Consider the following 14,973-nt stretch of genomic DNA (forward strand, 5'->3'; position numbering starts at 1 on the left):
AAAAAAAAAAAAAAGGTGAAATAAGCCAGATTCAGAAGGACAGATATCATGTTTTCTCTAATTTGTGGACTCTAGATTTATATAGACAAAATTAATTTATATATATATGTATATATATATATGAATACAAGCAAAACTGTCTAGAACAGCTGTTCTCAACCTGTAAATCACAACCCCTTTGGCAAACTTCCATCTCCAAAAGTATTTACATTACGATTCATAACAGTAGCGAAATTACAGTTATGAAGTAGCAACAAAAATAATTTTATGGTTGGGGGTCACCACAACATGAGGAACTGTATTAAAAGATTGCAGTATTAGGAAGGTTGAGGACCACTGCTCTAGAAGAAGGGGGACAGCATTGTGGGGTGTGGGATGGACATATTACCTGATGTATTTGTATGAACATGCCTTTATGAAACTTATCCCTGGGCTGGTGAGACGGCTCAGCAGGGAAGAGCACCGACTGCTCTTCGGAAGGTCATGAGTTTAAATCCCAGCAACCACATGGTGGCTTGCGACCACCCATAATGAGATCTGACGCCCTCGTCTGGTGCGTCTGAAGACAGCTACAGTGTACTTACATATAATAAATAAATTAAAAAAGAAACTTATCCCTATGTACAAAGAATATGTGCCAATAAAAGATAATGAAAAAAAAAACCACTTAAAACACAATGTGCCTTATCTCCCAGGCGTCCTCCCACCCGGGACTAAACTGAAATAACACTTTACTCATGCTCAGGCGTGATACAACAGACAGGATTGTAAAACCCTGAACGCATGCTGAGCAAACATGCAGAGACATTTTACTGCACAGTCATCTTCTCCAAAGATCCTGGAGGAAAACAGCCACGACCAGCAGCCAGTATTAGCTGAGCACTGATTCTCTCCCACAAATATTCTTAGACACTACATTTCCTATGTCATCCTTGAGGCTGGAGCTTTCTTTCAAAAGGCTCTAGCTAGGTGTCATAGTACATGCCTTTAATCCCAGCACTGAAGAAGCAGAGGCGGGCCAATCTCTGCAAATTCAAAGGCAGCCTGGTCTATACAATGAGTTCCTGGCCAGCCTGTACTACATAGTGAGACCTTGTCCCCACCCAAAAAAAATGAGAACTCTAAGGCTCAAAATAGTTAATGCTTTTCTGATTGAGCCATCAAGCATAACATGAATAAGTCTCTATAGTACAAAATCATCAGCTAGGGTTCTTTCTGGCATCCATAGCAGATCCTCCTGCCTTTACATAGACACCCCCTTTCTGGTGTCACAGCACACATAACTGACTACTGTCCACCATCCCCAACAGTCTCTAGAGTCTCTTAGGAATAGCAACTCTTTCCATCACAGGTCCCCCCCACACCCAAGAACTTGGCCTCTAAGAGGGGAGGGAAGCAGGGAAAGAGGAGACGGATGGCAGGTGCGTGGATTTTTAGGGAATTTCCCAGGTGATTCTGATAATGCCTCGGTTACCAAGGGACTATACAACAGATGCCTGATGAGGGACGGAGGCTAGATGGTCAGACAAGCTTTACAAGTCGAGATCCATTGCTGAGAAGGGAACGTTAAAAGCCCTCATATATGGGTGTCTGGAACTCTCTGATCATGAATGACAGCAAGGAGACGGGGGAGGGGCAGTTGAGACAACAAATTTGGGTGGAAGGGACTCGGCCCCCAAGTGCTGCACCAGCTGTACTGAAGGGCAATTTGAATGGACTCAGCAAAAGGTTGGACTATGGCTCCAAAGGTACCTGAGCAGGATCAGGAGTCCTGCAAAAGCTGGTTCTTTGTCAATCTGGCCTCATGGGATGCTACTGCTTTGCCCATGTGTTCAGCACCTAGTGATGCTAGATTTGTTTGGGGGGACACAACTTGCCTCTTGGGACCACAGCTTGATCACAGCAGAGACAGGCAAGAGCCATGATACAAACCTTCGACTGCTGTTTGTGCGCTTAGTGGAGAAGTCACTCCCTTCTCATCATGTCCTCATGAGGGCAGCAGGATCCTGCAGCGGTGGCCGTAGCTCTTCCCTAAGAGGGCAGCTGGCTTTCCTGGCCCTGTCCTGCTAGAGGTTACAAGATGGGCCACACCAGCCTGGGATCTGCACTGACAGCAGCCATGCATGTTGTACCAGCCCAAAGCTGAGCCTCTACTCTGGATACTTCCTTCCAGTATCCAGTCGTGCATACCCAGTCCATAGGGAATGGATGCATCTCCTGCCCTCTCTTTCCTAAGCTTATATCATATAGCAGTACAATACAGGGCTTCAAGTGCAGGGTAAAAGAACTTCTACCCTGGACTTGGGCTACATTTAGGGTCTGGGGACCACAGGCTGTGAATTGTTTGTTGTGTTGAAGGACTTTACTCTGAGGGCCTCAGCAGAGGCTCCCAGAATCTGGGTGCTTAGGGATGCCATGAACCTGCCCAAACCCTCTCTCTCTCTGCTATTTGGAAATGGTAAGTAGGGGAGTGTGAAGGCTCCAGGCTTTGAAGTGAGGTTTCTGTAGAGAAAACAGCATTAGAGAATGCACTGCTGACAGGTTCCAACTCGCTGTGGTCTTAATGAACCTTCTGTTAGATGCGGGTTGCAGAATACACACTGCCACTCAGGGGACAGAGGTGCAAGCACTTCCTTGGCTTCCTAAGGGTTAAAGCCCTACCCCAACTGAGAGGACTGCACATCCCCGAACTCTGTGTGGACAGGTCATCTTAGCTAAGATGTAGCTACCCCAGTTTCCCTGGGAACATAGAAGAACAATGTCAGGACCTGGGGAATGGAGCATTTTGAAGCACCTCTGGTAAACATTGACAAAGCTACTGTATTTTCAACAAGTGGCTGATTAAAAAAAAAAAAACTAATCAGAAAAAAAATGAGGGCTTGTAAAATAGCTCTGCAAGTAAAGGAACTTGTCACCAAGTTTGACAGACAACCTGAGTTCCATCCCCAGGACCTACACAGTGGAAGGAGAGAACAGACTCCTGAAAGCTATCCTCTGACTTCCACACAGGTACATGGTACATATGTATCCCTCCACATATATATTCCATCTCCCCAGATACCTGTGTGTACACTCACACATACACACAAGAGAGAGATGGATGGAAGGATGGACAGATGGATGGATGGATGGATGGGTATTCAAAGATGGCACCTTGGGAGCTGAGAAGACAGCTTTGTTAATGAAATAGTCACCTTGTAAGAATGATGACCTGGGAGCTGGAGAGATGGCTCAGCGGTTAAGAGCACTTGTTGCTCTTGAAGAGGACCCAGCATCGACCCCCAGCATCTACATGAAGGCTAACAAACACCTGTATCTCCACATCCAGAGGTTACAGCACCCTCTTCTGTCCTCTGAAGGCATCAGGTTTCCACTGTTGCACAGACACACATGCAGGCAAACCACCCATACACATAAAATAATAAAATAAATAGATTTTTTTATTTTTTGTTTTCTTCAAGACAGAGTTTCTCTGTGTGGCCCTGGCTGTCCTGAAACTCACTCTGTAGACCAGGCTGGCCTCCAACTCGGAAATCTGCCTGCCTCTGCCTCCCACGTACTGGGACTAAAGGCATGCACCACCACTGCCTGGTATAAATAGATCTTTAAAAGGGGACAGGATTGGAGAGATGGCTCAGCGGTTAAGAGCACTGACTGCCCTTCTGAAAGCCCTGAGTTCAAATCCCAGCAACCATATGGTGGCTCACAACCATCCATAATGAGGTCTGATGCCCTCTTCTGGTGTGTCTGAAGACAGCTACAGTGTACTTACATATAATAATAAATAAATCTTTTTTTAAAAAAGTACCTGTGCTCTTCCAGAGGACCCAGGTTCAATTCCCAGCACCTACATGGCAGCCCACACCTGTCTGTAACTCCAGCTCCAGAGGATCTGACACCCTCACGCAGACACATATGCAGGCAAAACATAAATGCATATAAGATAAAAATAAATTTTAGCCGGGCGGTGGTGGCGCATGCCTTTAATCCCAGCACTTGGGAGACAGAGGCAGGCGGATTTCTAAGTTTGAGGCTAGCCTGGTCTACAGAGTGAGTAGACCAGCCAGGGCTATACAGAGAAACCCTGTCTCGAAAATACAAAATAAATAAATAAATAAATAAATAAATAAATAAATAAATAAATTTTTACAAAAAGAACAAGATTGAATGCAAAATAGAGAAGAAGACACCCAATGTCAAATTCTGGCTCCATATATATGTGTGCACCGGCATGCACACCCCCATTCACAATCAGGTGTGTGCTCAGGTGTCACTAGGCTTGCTGTCACAGCCTCTCAGGAACCTTAGGTACATGCCTGCCCTTAGATCCATATGTCTAATCTTATCTTTAGACTCCTTGGCCTCCCATCCCCAAAGGTACCTCTGATAATGTTCTTCTCCCTCTCCTGTGCCATCCTTGCTGAACCCCCCGGTCCTTAAGCCCCAAATCAGATACATCTTCCCTAGGGATGGAGAAATAGATGCCCCCATGATTAAGAACATTTTCTGCTCTTCCAGAAGATGTGGTCCCAGCTCCCACAGTTCACAACTACCCATAGTTCCAGCTCTAGGGATTCCAGTGCTCTTCTGACCTCCATGGACACTGGGCAGGCAGGTGGTGCCCATACATACATGCAAGCAGTGCACATACACACATGCAGGCAGAAAACACTCATACACAGAAACAAACCTAAAAATAATGATAAAACTCTCTTCCCTGCCAGCCCCGTGTTCATTCCTCCCCAGCTACTTACCCCCTGCCTCTTCACTCTCACAACACTTGGAGAATCCTTCTTGGCACTCAGCACACACGGAGAAATCACCCCTTCCATGCCTGCCTCCCACACACAACTGTCAGCTCCTGAAGAGCGGGAGAGCATTCTGTCTCTGAGCCAGTATCCCCTCACTATTTTAAATTACATTCCCTGAGTGCTTGCTATTTGCCAGGTGCAGTGCTGGGAACTCTGTATGGCTTCTTTAACCCTCCCCACCTCACAGAGGTTATGATGGCTTTGAGGAGCAAAGTCTAGAAGCAAGGTCATATACCCAAGGTCACTCAGCTAGAGTGAGGAAACACCCCAGGCAGGCGCACTGATTGGGTCAACCTCCCTGCCAGTAGGGAAGAGAGAGGTGAGGTGCCCAGGGAACCTTTGCTGAGTGAACAGGGACAGTCTCCACCAGACATGCCCTCAATGAAAGCCTGACAGCCTGAGTTTGATTCCCAGATCCTGCATACAAGCGAGAGAAGTAACTCCACAATGCTGTCCTCTGATATCCACGTGTACTGTGCCAGACTATACATACTATGCACACAATAATAATGAATAATAATAATAATAATAATAATAATAATAATAATAATAAATGTTAAAACTGAAAAACAATCGAACTTAGCCCTGGGATCACACACACATCTGATATGAAGCTGCCACGTTATGTTCCATGTATTTTTGCATTAACAGAACTCACACTGACAAAGCTTACACCAAGCAAGCTGGGCTGATTAAGTGCTAACATGTGGCTAACTAGTACTACATTTACTGCTTAATACAAACTCTTTGCTAACAGGATTAAACTTACCTAGTTGTCTGTAAAGGAACATATTGTTGCAGCTTGTGTTTCTATTTTCCTGTTCAAGTATACAAAAACCCTGTGTACTCTGTAGAAAAATACAAAATTAGAGTCTGTGTCCTTTCCCGTCCAGCTCCAGAACACTGAGTTAAGGACTACAGTCAGTTAGTGAAAGAGTAAGATGTCCTTATTTACAAAACTGACTCAATGAAAGAATTCTGAACAAGGTTTAGAAACTGATCCCTCGGGCTTGAGAGATGGCTCAGTGGTTGCCCAACTGCTCTTCTAGAGGTCCTCAGTTCAATTCCCAGCATGGTGGCTCACAGCCATCTGTCATAGGATCCGATGCCCTCTTCTGGTGTGTCTGAAGTGTACTCATATGAATACAATAATACAATACAGTGTACTAATATGAATAAAATAAATCTTTAAAAAAAGAAAAGAGCATCAGAAAACATAAGTAGTGTGCTAAAGGATGAGCAGAATTATCCCTTCATGAGGCAATCTATTAAAAAAAAGAAAGAGCCGGGCAGTGGTGGCGCACGCCTTTTAGTCCCAGCACTTGGGAGGCAGAGGCAGGTGGATCTCTGAGTTCGAGGCCAGCCTGGTCTACAGAGTGAGTTCCAGGACAGCCAGGGATACACAGATAAACCCTGTTTCGAAAAAAGAAAAGAAAGAAAGAAAAAGAAAGGAAGGAAAGAAGGAAAGAAGGAAGGAAGGAAGGAAGGAAGGGAGGAAGGAAGGGAGGAAGGAAGGAAGGAAGGAAGGAAGGAAGGGAGGAAGGAAGGAAGGGAGGAAGGAAGGAAGGAAGCAAACAAGCAAACAACTGACCCCTCATACACAGAGGCATCTGTATGGAGTCAGGGAGTCAGGCTAGAAGTTCTGGTCTGTGCCAGCTGCAAAGCACACACAGAGAGTACACCACAGGCTAAGTGAGAAGCGCTTAGAATGCCTGGTCTTACATCATTTGTGGAAGATCTCCTGGCTATGGCCCTCATCCCCAATCTGTCTGTACAGGACATCACATACAGCCTAACTCAGGGCAAGAGACAGGAAGCAGCTCTGATCACCCAGTCTCTAGAGCATTTAGAGAGGGTCACCTGTCTAGGCAAAAGTTATGCTGCACTTAAAGAACACAAAGATCCAATAGACCGTCCAGACAGTCCCAAAAAACCAGAAGTGAGATGTAAGTGCTACCTTTGTGCAAAGCAGGCATTATCACCTTGCTGCTTCCAGGCAGTATTAGTCATACTTGCTAAGGGAAAGCTTTGACAAAAGAGATAAGACTTTCCATATTACAGTAAGGAGCCAAAGGTTAGAGCTGGAGTTGGGGGTGGGGGGCAAGCATTTAACAGAGCGGGACAAGGGGGGGCACCAAGAATGAGAGACAGAGAGACAGAGAGAGACACAGAGAGACATGGGGGGCGGGGAGAGTGACCTCACATGCAAGTACACAAAAGCCTGCAACCATCATTTTCAAACTGTGTAAAGGATACATAAACTGAGATACAAGAGTGTATTTCAACACAATGTGTTAAGCACAATATACCTTACAGGCGTGAATGCACAAACACACACAACTAAAAACAGAGCTGAAAAAAAAGGCAGTTATAAACACATTGGCTACTCCTGTAGTGGAGCCAGCTTTTATCCCCAGCACCCACATGGTGGCTCACACCCATCTTGTAACTCCAGTTACAGGATTTCAATACCCTCTCTGCCCTCCAAGGGCACCAAGCATTTAAGTGGTACAATGACACGTACTCAAGCAAAACACTCAAGCATAAACATAAAATAAATGGTTTTTAACTTTTTAATTAAAAAAAAAAACAAGACTATATTACATGAATTTCAAAAAACTGGCAGGGGTTGGGGTGGAGACCACATGTCCTGGGACTTGATAAGTAAACCAGGCTAGTCTTGATCTCACAAAGATCCACCTGTCTGTACTGGGGTTAAAGGTGTGTGCCACCATTATGCCTGATGACTTTGAAAACATTTTAATTATGTGGATGTTGGGGCTCACACAGGCCAGAAGAAGGTATCAGATCCCCTGGAGCTAGGACTACAGGCAGTAGTGAGCTGACTTCCTCAGTGCCACTTCTGATTACTTTCCACTCTCTCCACGCAGTGGGAGCAAGTGGGGATTATTAATAAACATGACTACTAGTGGAAGAGAAGCCGAATCCCATCGTGTTTGTGCCAGATTATCTCAGGAATTTGCAGAAAACATGTTTGTAAATGTTTAATGAAATCTCACAGCCAAGCAATGTGCCTGCACGCCTGCGTTGCCTTCTTCTGGGCCTCGAATCCTCCCTGGGTGATATCTGAGGGAGATGTCAGCCCAGAAGCAAACCAGATCTGAAAAACTGGACCTAACAAGGCCAAAAGTCTGAATGGTCTGAATGCCCAGGCCAGTAACAGACTAAGGTAATGAACCTGAATTGACTCGGAGAAACTACAGAAGTACTGAGACCATCTTGATTAGAAAGGCTCCAGCAACAAAAGGCCCACTCAACTGAAATCTAATCTGTGTCAATTAACGCCCCCAGAATGAAAAACTTCTTTATCAGCCTGTGGTTCCTGGCTCAAGCTCTCTCCTTTTTTGGAAGGTGGGGATGGCCAGGTGCAGTGGGGTGGAGCCTGACACTCTAGCCAAACGCAGGGAAGGAGCCAGCTGATGCTGGTGGGTTCTTGGTGCTCCAATCCGCTCTCCACAGAACTCTCTGGGTGCTCAGAGTACTAGTACTGACCAGGCCCCATCTCTGTCCCTCAAAGTAGAATCCACATCTGCTCTCGTGATCTCCTGTACCTTGAACCACATCCTTTCTGTCCCTTCACTAGGGATCTGAAACTTGTTCCCTTCTGACCAGAACACAACAGCCCTTGCTCCTGTAGCCAGCTCATAGCCTCAAGTTCCACCAGCCCTAAAGAAGCCTGCTACTGTCTCCAAGCATCAGGTACCATTGCAAGAAGCATAGGCACCCAGGAAACAGGAGGGAACCAAGGCACTAGATTCAAATGCCATCGTCCTTACTTCCTAAGATCTGAGAGTCTGGGACCGTGGGAGTGAAGGTGAAGGCCAGCTAGGCCCTCACAGTGAGTGAGGGGCTGGAGTCGAGGAGGCATGCATGCCAAAGGGAAAGAAATGAGTGCTACAAACAGTCAGAAGATGAGGGGAGAATTTCGGTGGGGGGGGGGGGGGGTGTCTGGGAAAGCTGTTCAGTCACATGAAAGCTAACTTGTGTGAGGTAATGTCACCAGCAGAGGCAACTGCTACCTACAACTTCAGGAGAGCAGGGTGCAAAGGAACGGGAAGCCCACAGCTTGAGGGGATACTCCACCCCAAGGAGGCTGCTCAGCCACAGGAGAGGCACTTAAATAATAAAGATCAACAACAACAGGTTGTGTAACAGCTACACCCAGGACAGAGGCTTCCCAAAGCAGGGAGGCAACTTAATCCCCAGCATCCAGATGGGGACACTGAGGCAGGCAGGGCCTGGCCAAGGGTGGAGATGAGCCTTCAGTAAGTAACTTGCCAGTTCCCTGAACCCAAACTTGTTTTTAAACCTCTGGCTTCCCTTCACTACTCCAGCCCCTGAACTGTGGCCCTGAACTGACCTCCAGAGGATAGACCCAGCCAGTAGCTGCCCCTCCAACACTCCAGACAGGGCACTGTCCCTGTACCCTTAGGGTCTTGGGTCTTCATTGTCTGAACTGTCCCTTCTCATTTCCTGGGCACAGCTTCCCCCTTTCCCAAACACAGAACACTCAAGTTTTAAGAAAATGGAGTCATTCAGAAAACCTTCCTCATCGAGGTCCCTAAACCACCCCAATTCCCAAGTCATCTCTCCACCACTCACTAGGACTACCGAGGTTGCAGATCAAAGGACGGAATCGCTGAAGCTTGGCCGGAAAGGCTGTAGAAGGCACCGCAGCTTCTCAAGGAGGTCCAGGCGCTGAGAGGGGCTCAACAGAATCTCCTGGCAGCTCACACCTGCCCTGGCCTGGCAAAGGCAGTGAGCCTCAGCTTGCCCCAGGCAGTCAGAGCTCCAGAGAGTTTACAGTTACGGCTGCAAGCAACCGGAGAACGGAGAGAACAGAGAAGTGGCCCAGAAAAGGAACCCCCACCCCCCTACACCTAGCTCTGGCCACATCTGAAGGGGACATCTGCACCTGTTATTCTCCCTGGCACAGCATCTTCCCTAGATGTCGGAGGCTGTTCCAGCCTTGGTCCTCAGACCCTCCTTGGCATGGGCACACAAAGGGAAGAGCACAGTCAGGAGTAAAAAGACCACCAACTCCCTGCTGCACCCTCCTGGGCCGGAGTGGCAAGACCTCAGTCATCTCTGACATCCAAATAAGATTCTGCCATTAATTAGCTACTTAGCTTGGGCAGTTTTGGTCACCTCTCAAAGTCTCAGCTCCCCTCACTGGAACAGGAGTGTCCACCTCACTGTCAGCACACAGGGCTTGCTGAGGGTGCGTGCTCACATGTATGTCCCTGGTTAGCCAAAGTCACCAGGCAGAAAGCATGCACCACACAAAGCCTGGCCACATCCCCATCGCTCGAGGGGGTAGAGGGGCAAATATGTCAGCTCTTATCCTGTCCTCTTTCCCAAGCAAGAGCATTGGGACTGAACTCCAACTCTGTTTCCCCACCTAAGGCGCACGGGCCTGGAAACGATGCTGGCTGGGTCTGCATTCTTTTGCAGGCTATGACTCTGGGCTGGAGCAAGCCTCTGCTTTCTTACTCTTAAGTGGACGGATGGACGGATGGACACTAGCACAGGGTCCAGCGAGTGGGCTGTTGTGAGGCTATTTGCTGAAAGGCCCTTGGAGATGGAGGGGGAGGGCAGGAAGTGTCTGAGATCTTTCAACTGTGGCTATCACCTCCATACATCGCTCATCTCCCAAAATACCCAGCAAGCCTCTCTCCTAGTGGAAATCAACTTCAGCCACTAAGTGTGGGTGCCTTGCTCAGGCCTAACGATTGTGTTTGTGAGGATGTTTCTGGCATTCTAACCCGCCCAGGACCCAGGAGCAATAAAAACCAAAGCACAAGACCCAAACTGTGGGCCAGCCAGGCAGTGCTTGCTCCTCCCCACCAGCTCCCCAGGACAATCAAAGTGAACGTGCAGGCTGTGAAAGGGGTGGAGGAGCAGAGGAACCACTGTGGGCTTCGAAGACATCTGAGTCAGCATCCCCATCCCCCTCCTGTACCCAGGTGCCAAGGCCCTGTTTCAGGCTGAGCTACCCAGGAGGCACTGGGCCATCAGCTTCCCCTTGTACAGCTCACGACAGCAACAGGGGTGGCAGGCACAGAAAGCTGAAGATCAAGCACCTGACCAAGCACCTTATTTTGTATTTTCTGGAGTTCAGCACCTTTTATTTTAAGAGGTTTGTGTTCCAGTTTGGTGAGGAGCCTGTAGATACCTCAGACCTTGTTTAATTTAGGACTTTTTCTTTCATTTTTGATGGTGGAGGTAGAAGTTAGAGTTTTTTTAACTCACCATATATGCTAAAACAGTAAGTTCAACTCCAAAGACACCTGCCTGCCCTACTTCAGGATAACAGAGACACCAGCACCTGCTTCACCAGAAGGCTGACACTGGAACATCACAGAAACGTCCCTGACCACAGAGCACTGAGCTACAGCTGTCATCAGCTGACAGAGGAAAGAGGACAAAAAAGGGGACAAATGGTTACACTTAGTGGCCTAAATCCTGATTGTTTCCCCACTGGGGAGACAAGAGAGCTGTTGGTACAGCCAGCCAGAATGTCCAGGGTGTGGCCACAGGTGTCCGATTCTAGCAGCCCTGGTGTCTGGTAGAAAACGTCCACAGGAATAGGGACATTGTGGCATCTGATTGGCAGTTGTACCCACTTGAACAAAAGAATGAATGACATGGCCTTCTGCTACAGCCCAGACCCCTCCGTGCTGTGCTTTATCAGTTACGCGGCTCTTGAAACACCACTGTGGTTGCTTTGTTAGTGGTGTTTCTTAGTGGTTTGGGTTTTTGTTGGGGTTTTTGTTTGGTTTCTTACACAGGCTCTTATGTAGACTATACTGGCCCTGAACTTGCTGTGTAGCTAAGGATGACTCTGAACATCTGATCCTCTTGCCTCCCAAGTATAGGCCTGTAACACCACACCCAGTTTATGAAGCCCGGGACTTGCTTGTAAATACAAGCAAGCATTTGACCTACTGAGCCATCTCCCTAGCCCAGCACTTTTTCTTTCTTTTCCAAAATATTTATTTATTCATATGTCTGTGTGTGCGCCTGTGTGAGTTTAGTGCATGCACCATGTGTGTGCAGGGAAGCAAACATGGGCCCTGTCTGAGAGTAGCAAATGATCTTAACCACAGAGCCACCTCTCCAGCCCCAGCCCAGGGCTATTTCTAAAAGTTTCCGTTAGGCAAGAGAGATACTGATACCATTAGTTAGCATCAACTCTCCATTTCTGCCTCACCCAGCCCTGGAAACCTCTAATCCACTCTACACAGTATACTATTCTAGGTGACTTGTATACACAGAGTCATCTGGTGTTTGTGGTTTTGTAACTGGCTTATCCCACTTAGTATAATGTCTCTGAAGTTCATCCATGTTGTGGCATACAGGACATATTTCCTCCTTTGGCAGGACAGATACTATTTAGTTGTATGTAGATGTCACATTTTGTCTATCCGTTCATCCCTGGTGTATACTGGGACCCCTCCCATCCTTTGGCTACCCCAGCTGTCACAAGAGCACAGTGAACAACTATTGGAGCCTGGCTCTCAGTTCCTTTGAGTCTACACCTAGAGGTAGAATCCTGAATCACATGAGGGTTCAGTTTAGATGTCTGATCACTCCTACAGCGATGACATGAGAGTCAATTTCTCCATACCCTGATAATCTCTGAGCTGTACGGGAGTCCCAGGAAACAGCCTTTCTCTTGTACTCCAGGATATCTACAAACTGTTGCTGCCTTGAACTCCACTATGTAGTTCACGCTGGCCTCAGCTTTACAGCAATCCTCTTGCCTACGCTCCAGAGTGCTGGGACAGCAGGCACAAACCACAACACTTAATGGTATCAGGGTTTTTTTTTTTCTACCTCATTTTTTTTTTCATCAGAAAAACAATGACATAACAACATTTACACGGGGCAGTGGTGGCACTGGTGGCGCACACCTTCAGTCCTAGCACTTGGGAGGCAAAGGTAGGCAGATTTCTGAGTTCGAGGCCAGCCTGGTCTACAGTGTGAGTTCCAGGACAGCCAGGGCTACACACAGAAACCCTGTCTTGAAAAATCAAAGACAAACAAACAAACAAAAAAACAAACCCAGCATTTACTTCACAGAGCAGTTATGAGAAAATCCACACCAAAGCAATGGGTGCATTGCCTGCTTGTCCCATGCTACATCTTTCAATAAATATAAGAATAAAGGTGTACAGGGCTGGAGAGATGGCTCAGCGGCTAATAGCACTGACTGCTCTTCCAAAGGTATTGAGTTCAATTCCTAGCAACCACATGGTGGCTCACAACCATCTGTAATGAGATCCAATGCCCTCTTCTGGTGTATCTGAAGACAACTACATAAAATAAATAAATCTTTTCTTTTTAAAGATTTATCTATTATTTATTATATGTAAGTACACTGTAGCTGTCTTCAGACACTCCAGAAGAGGGTGTCAGATCTCATTACGAATGGTTGTGAGTCCCCATGTGGATGCTAGGATTTGAACTCGGGACATTCAGAAGAAAAGTCAGTGCTCTTAACCACTGAGCCATCTCTCCAGCCTCAAAATAAATAAATCTTTTTTTAAAAAAAACAAGAATAAGGTATATAAAAAAGAAAAACTCTGGAAGTATCTAAAGATAGTGAAGACTAACTCAGAGCAGGATCAAAGGCATGTAGGAATGTGTATGCATGTGTATGCATATATTAATAATATGTGTATATATATAGAAAGAAGCATGAGTGTGTATGCATGTGTGTATGTGTATACATGTATATATGATCATGTATGTATATAGAAGTATATATATATCATGTATATGTATATATGTATATGTGGTGTACGAGTGTGTATGTGTACATATATATGTGTATGGGCATGTATATGTATAGATGCATAAGTGCGTGTATGTACCTGTGTACTTTTGCTGTACAGTTCTAAGTAACCACTAAGTCACTATTAATGTCAGGCATTTTAAGAGATACAGACATGAGTGAGACAGAGTCCAACCTCGGGACGTCACACTGTAAACCACAAAGCCACCAGGGTTCCAGGAAGATGGAACAAGGCTTAAAAACATATGGAGTCAGTGACCGTGTGCAAAGTGAGACCTAGGGTCTAAGCTGGAGCAGACCAGACTCCAGGCCTCTCCCACTGGTGCACCTCCTCCTTCAGTAACACACATGGCTCAGAATCCAAGGGAGCCTTTGTTTCAGGTCTCTTAAATTTTCCATTCAGTTTTTTTTTTTTAAATCTTTTCTACTTTCTAAAGCAAACTCCTCAGAAGGACTTTGTCATCTCAGATATCTGAGTAGTAACTCCACTCCCTACTTATTCATGGGGCCAGCCACACCCTGCTTGGGGCATCCTCGGCTCCTGCCCCAGGACTGTACTGCTGCCTATGCCTGCCACAGCAGGGACACCATGAATCCTCACTCCCTTCTCCACCAAAGCATCCTGCATGGTCCCACTCTGGAAAGAGCGGCCACAATCTGTGGCTTCACCAAGTTGTGAAACAACCCCCAGGCTTATCTGCACGTGGGCTGTGCACTGTTCCTTCCCAGAGACAAGGAGACAGGATAACGACCTCCCAGAGAGGAGGTAGCAGTACTCCCAGTCAGCACAAAGTCACAGGGGTGGAATCACTCCGGGACACACGTGTTCTCTATGCCCTATTTGTTAAATCCCCTACCTTGTGTTTTTAAACCGGCTGTTAAAGTTCTGCTCGGCAACACTCTGAGTACATTATTAACTGCAAATGCTTCAGTGGCTTTGCCAGTTAAACTTTGGGAAAGAGCATTCTCATTAAAGCATCATTTCTCCAGCGAGTCTCTGACCAGCAGTCTACCAGAGCAAGCCTCAGCCAGCCCCGCAGTCCAGCCCAGCTGTCATCATGCTTTCCCAAGCACTCTTCTGCTTTTCTCCAGCAGAGAAAACAAACAACAATAACCCAAGTGATTCCAGGATCCTAAGCGGGGTGTCTAAGATCTGGCAGGAGCTGGTTATCCTGAACCTTGGCCAGGTAGGAAGGGAGGGAACGACTCAGCTCTGCTAGGGCCACAGGCCCCCTGGCCCTCAGAGCTGCAGCATGGTATGCACCAGTCTGCCCAGGGAGTACTGTGCCCACAGCACCCCAAGAACCACTGAGAACTGCCTCCACAGTACCCAAGTCCCAG

General features: G+C 46.9%; 1 protein-coding gene across 9 annotated transcripts in view; it reads right to left on the reverse strand.

Annotated features, from left to right (window-relative positions):
• The window catches only part of Plekha7 (pleckstrin homology domain containing A7), a 186,096-nt gene that overhangs the window by 132,978 nt on the left and 38,145 nt on the right, over nucleotides 1–14,973 (reverse strand). The window contains exon 1 of one of the 9 annotated variants that reach the window (XM_031388012.1): nucleotides 4,755–5,068. The exons of the other annotated variants lie outside the window; for them this stretch is intronic. The gene's annotated coding sequence lies outside the window, so the exon portion shown is untranslated. Of the gene's footprint in view, nucleotides 1–4,754; nucleotides 5,069–14,973 lie in introns of those variants that run through there. 9 annotated transcript variants of the gene reach the window in all.

This window comes from Mastomys coucha, unplaced genomic scaffold, assembly GCF_008632895.1.
Source record: "Mastomys coucha isolate ucsf_1 unplaced genomic scaffold, UCSF_Mcou_1 pScaffold21, whole genome shotgun sequence".
Lineage (NCBI taxonomy): Eukaryota > Metazoa > Chordata > Mammalia > Rodentia > Muridae > Mastomys > Mastomys coucha.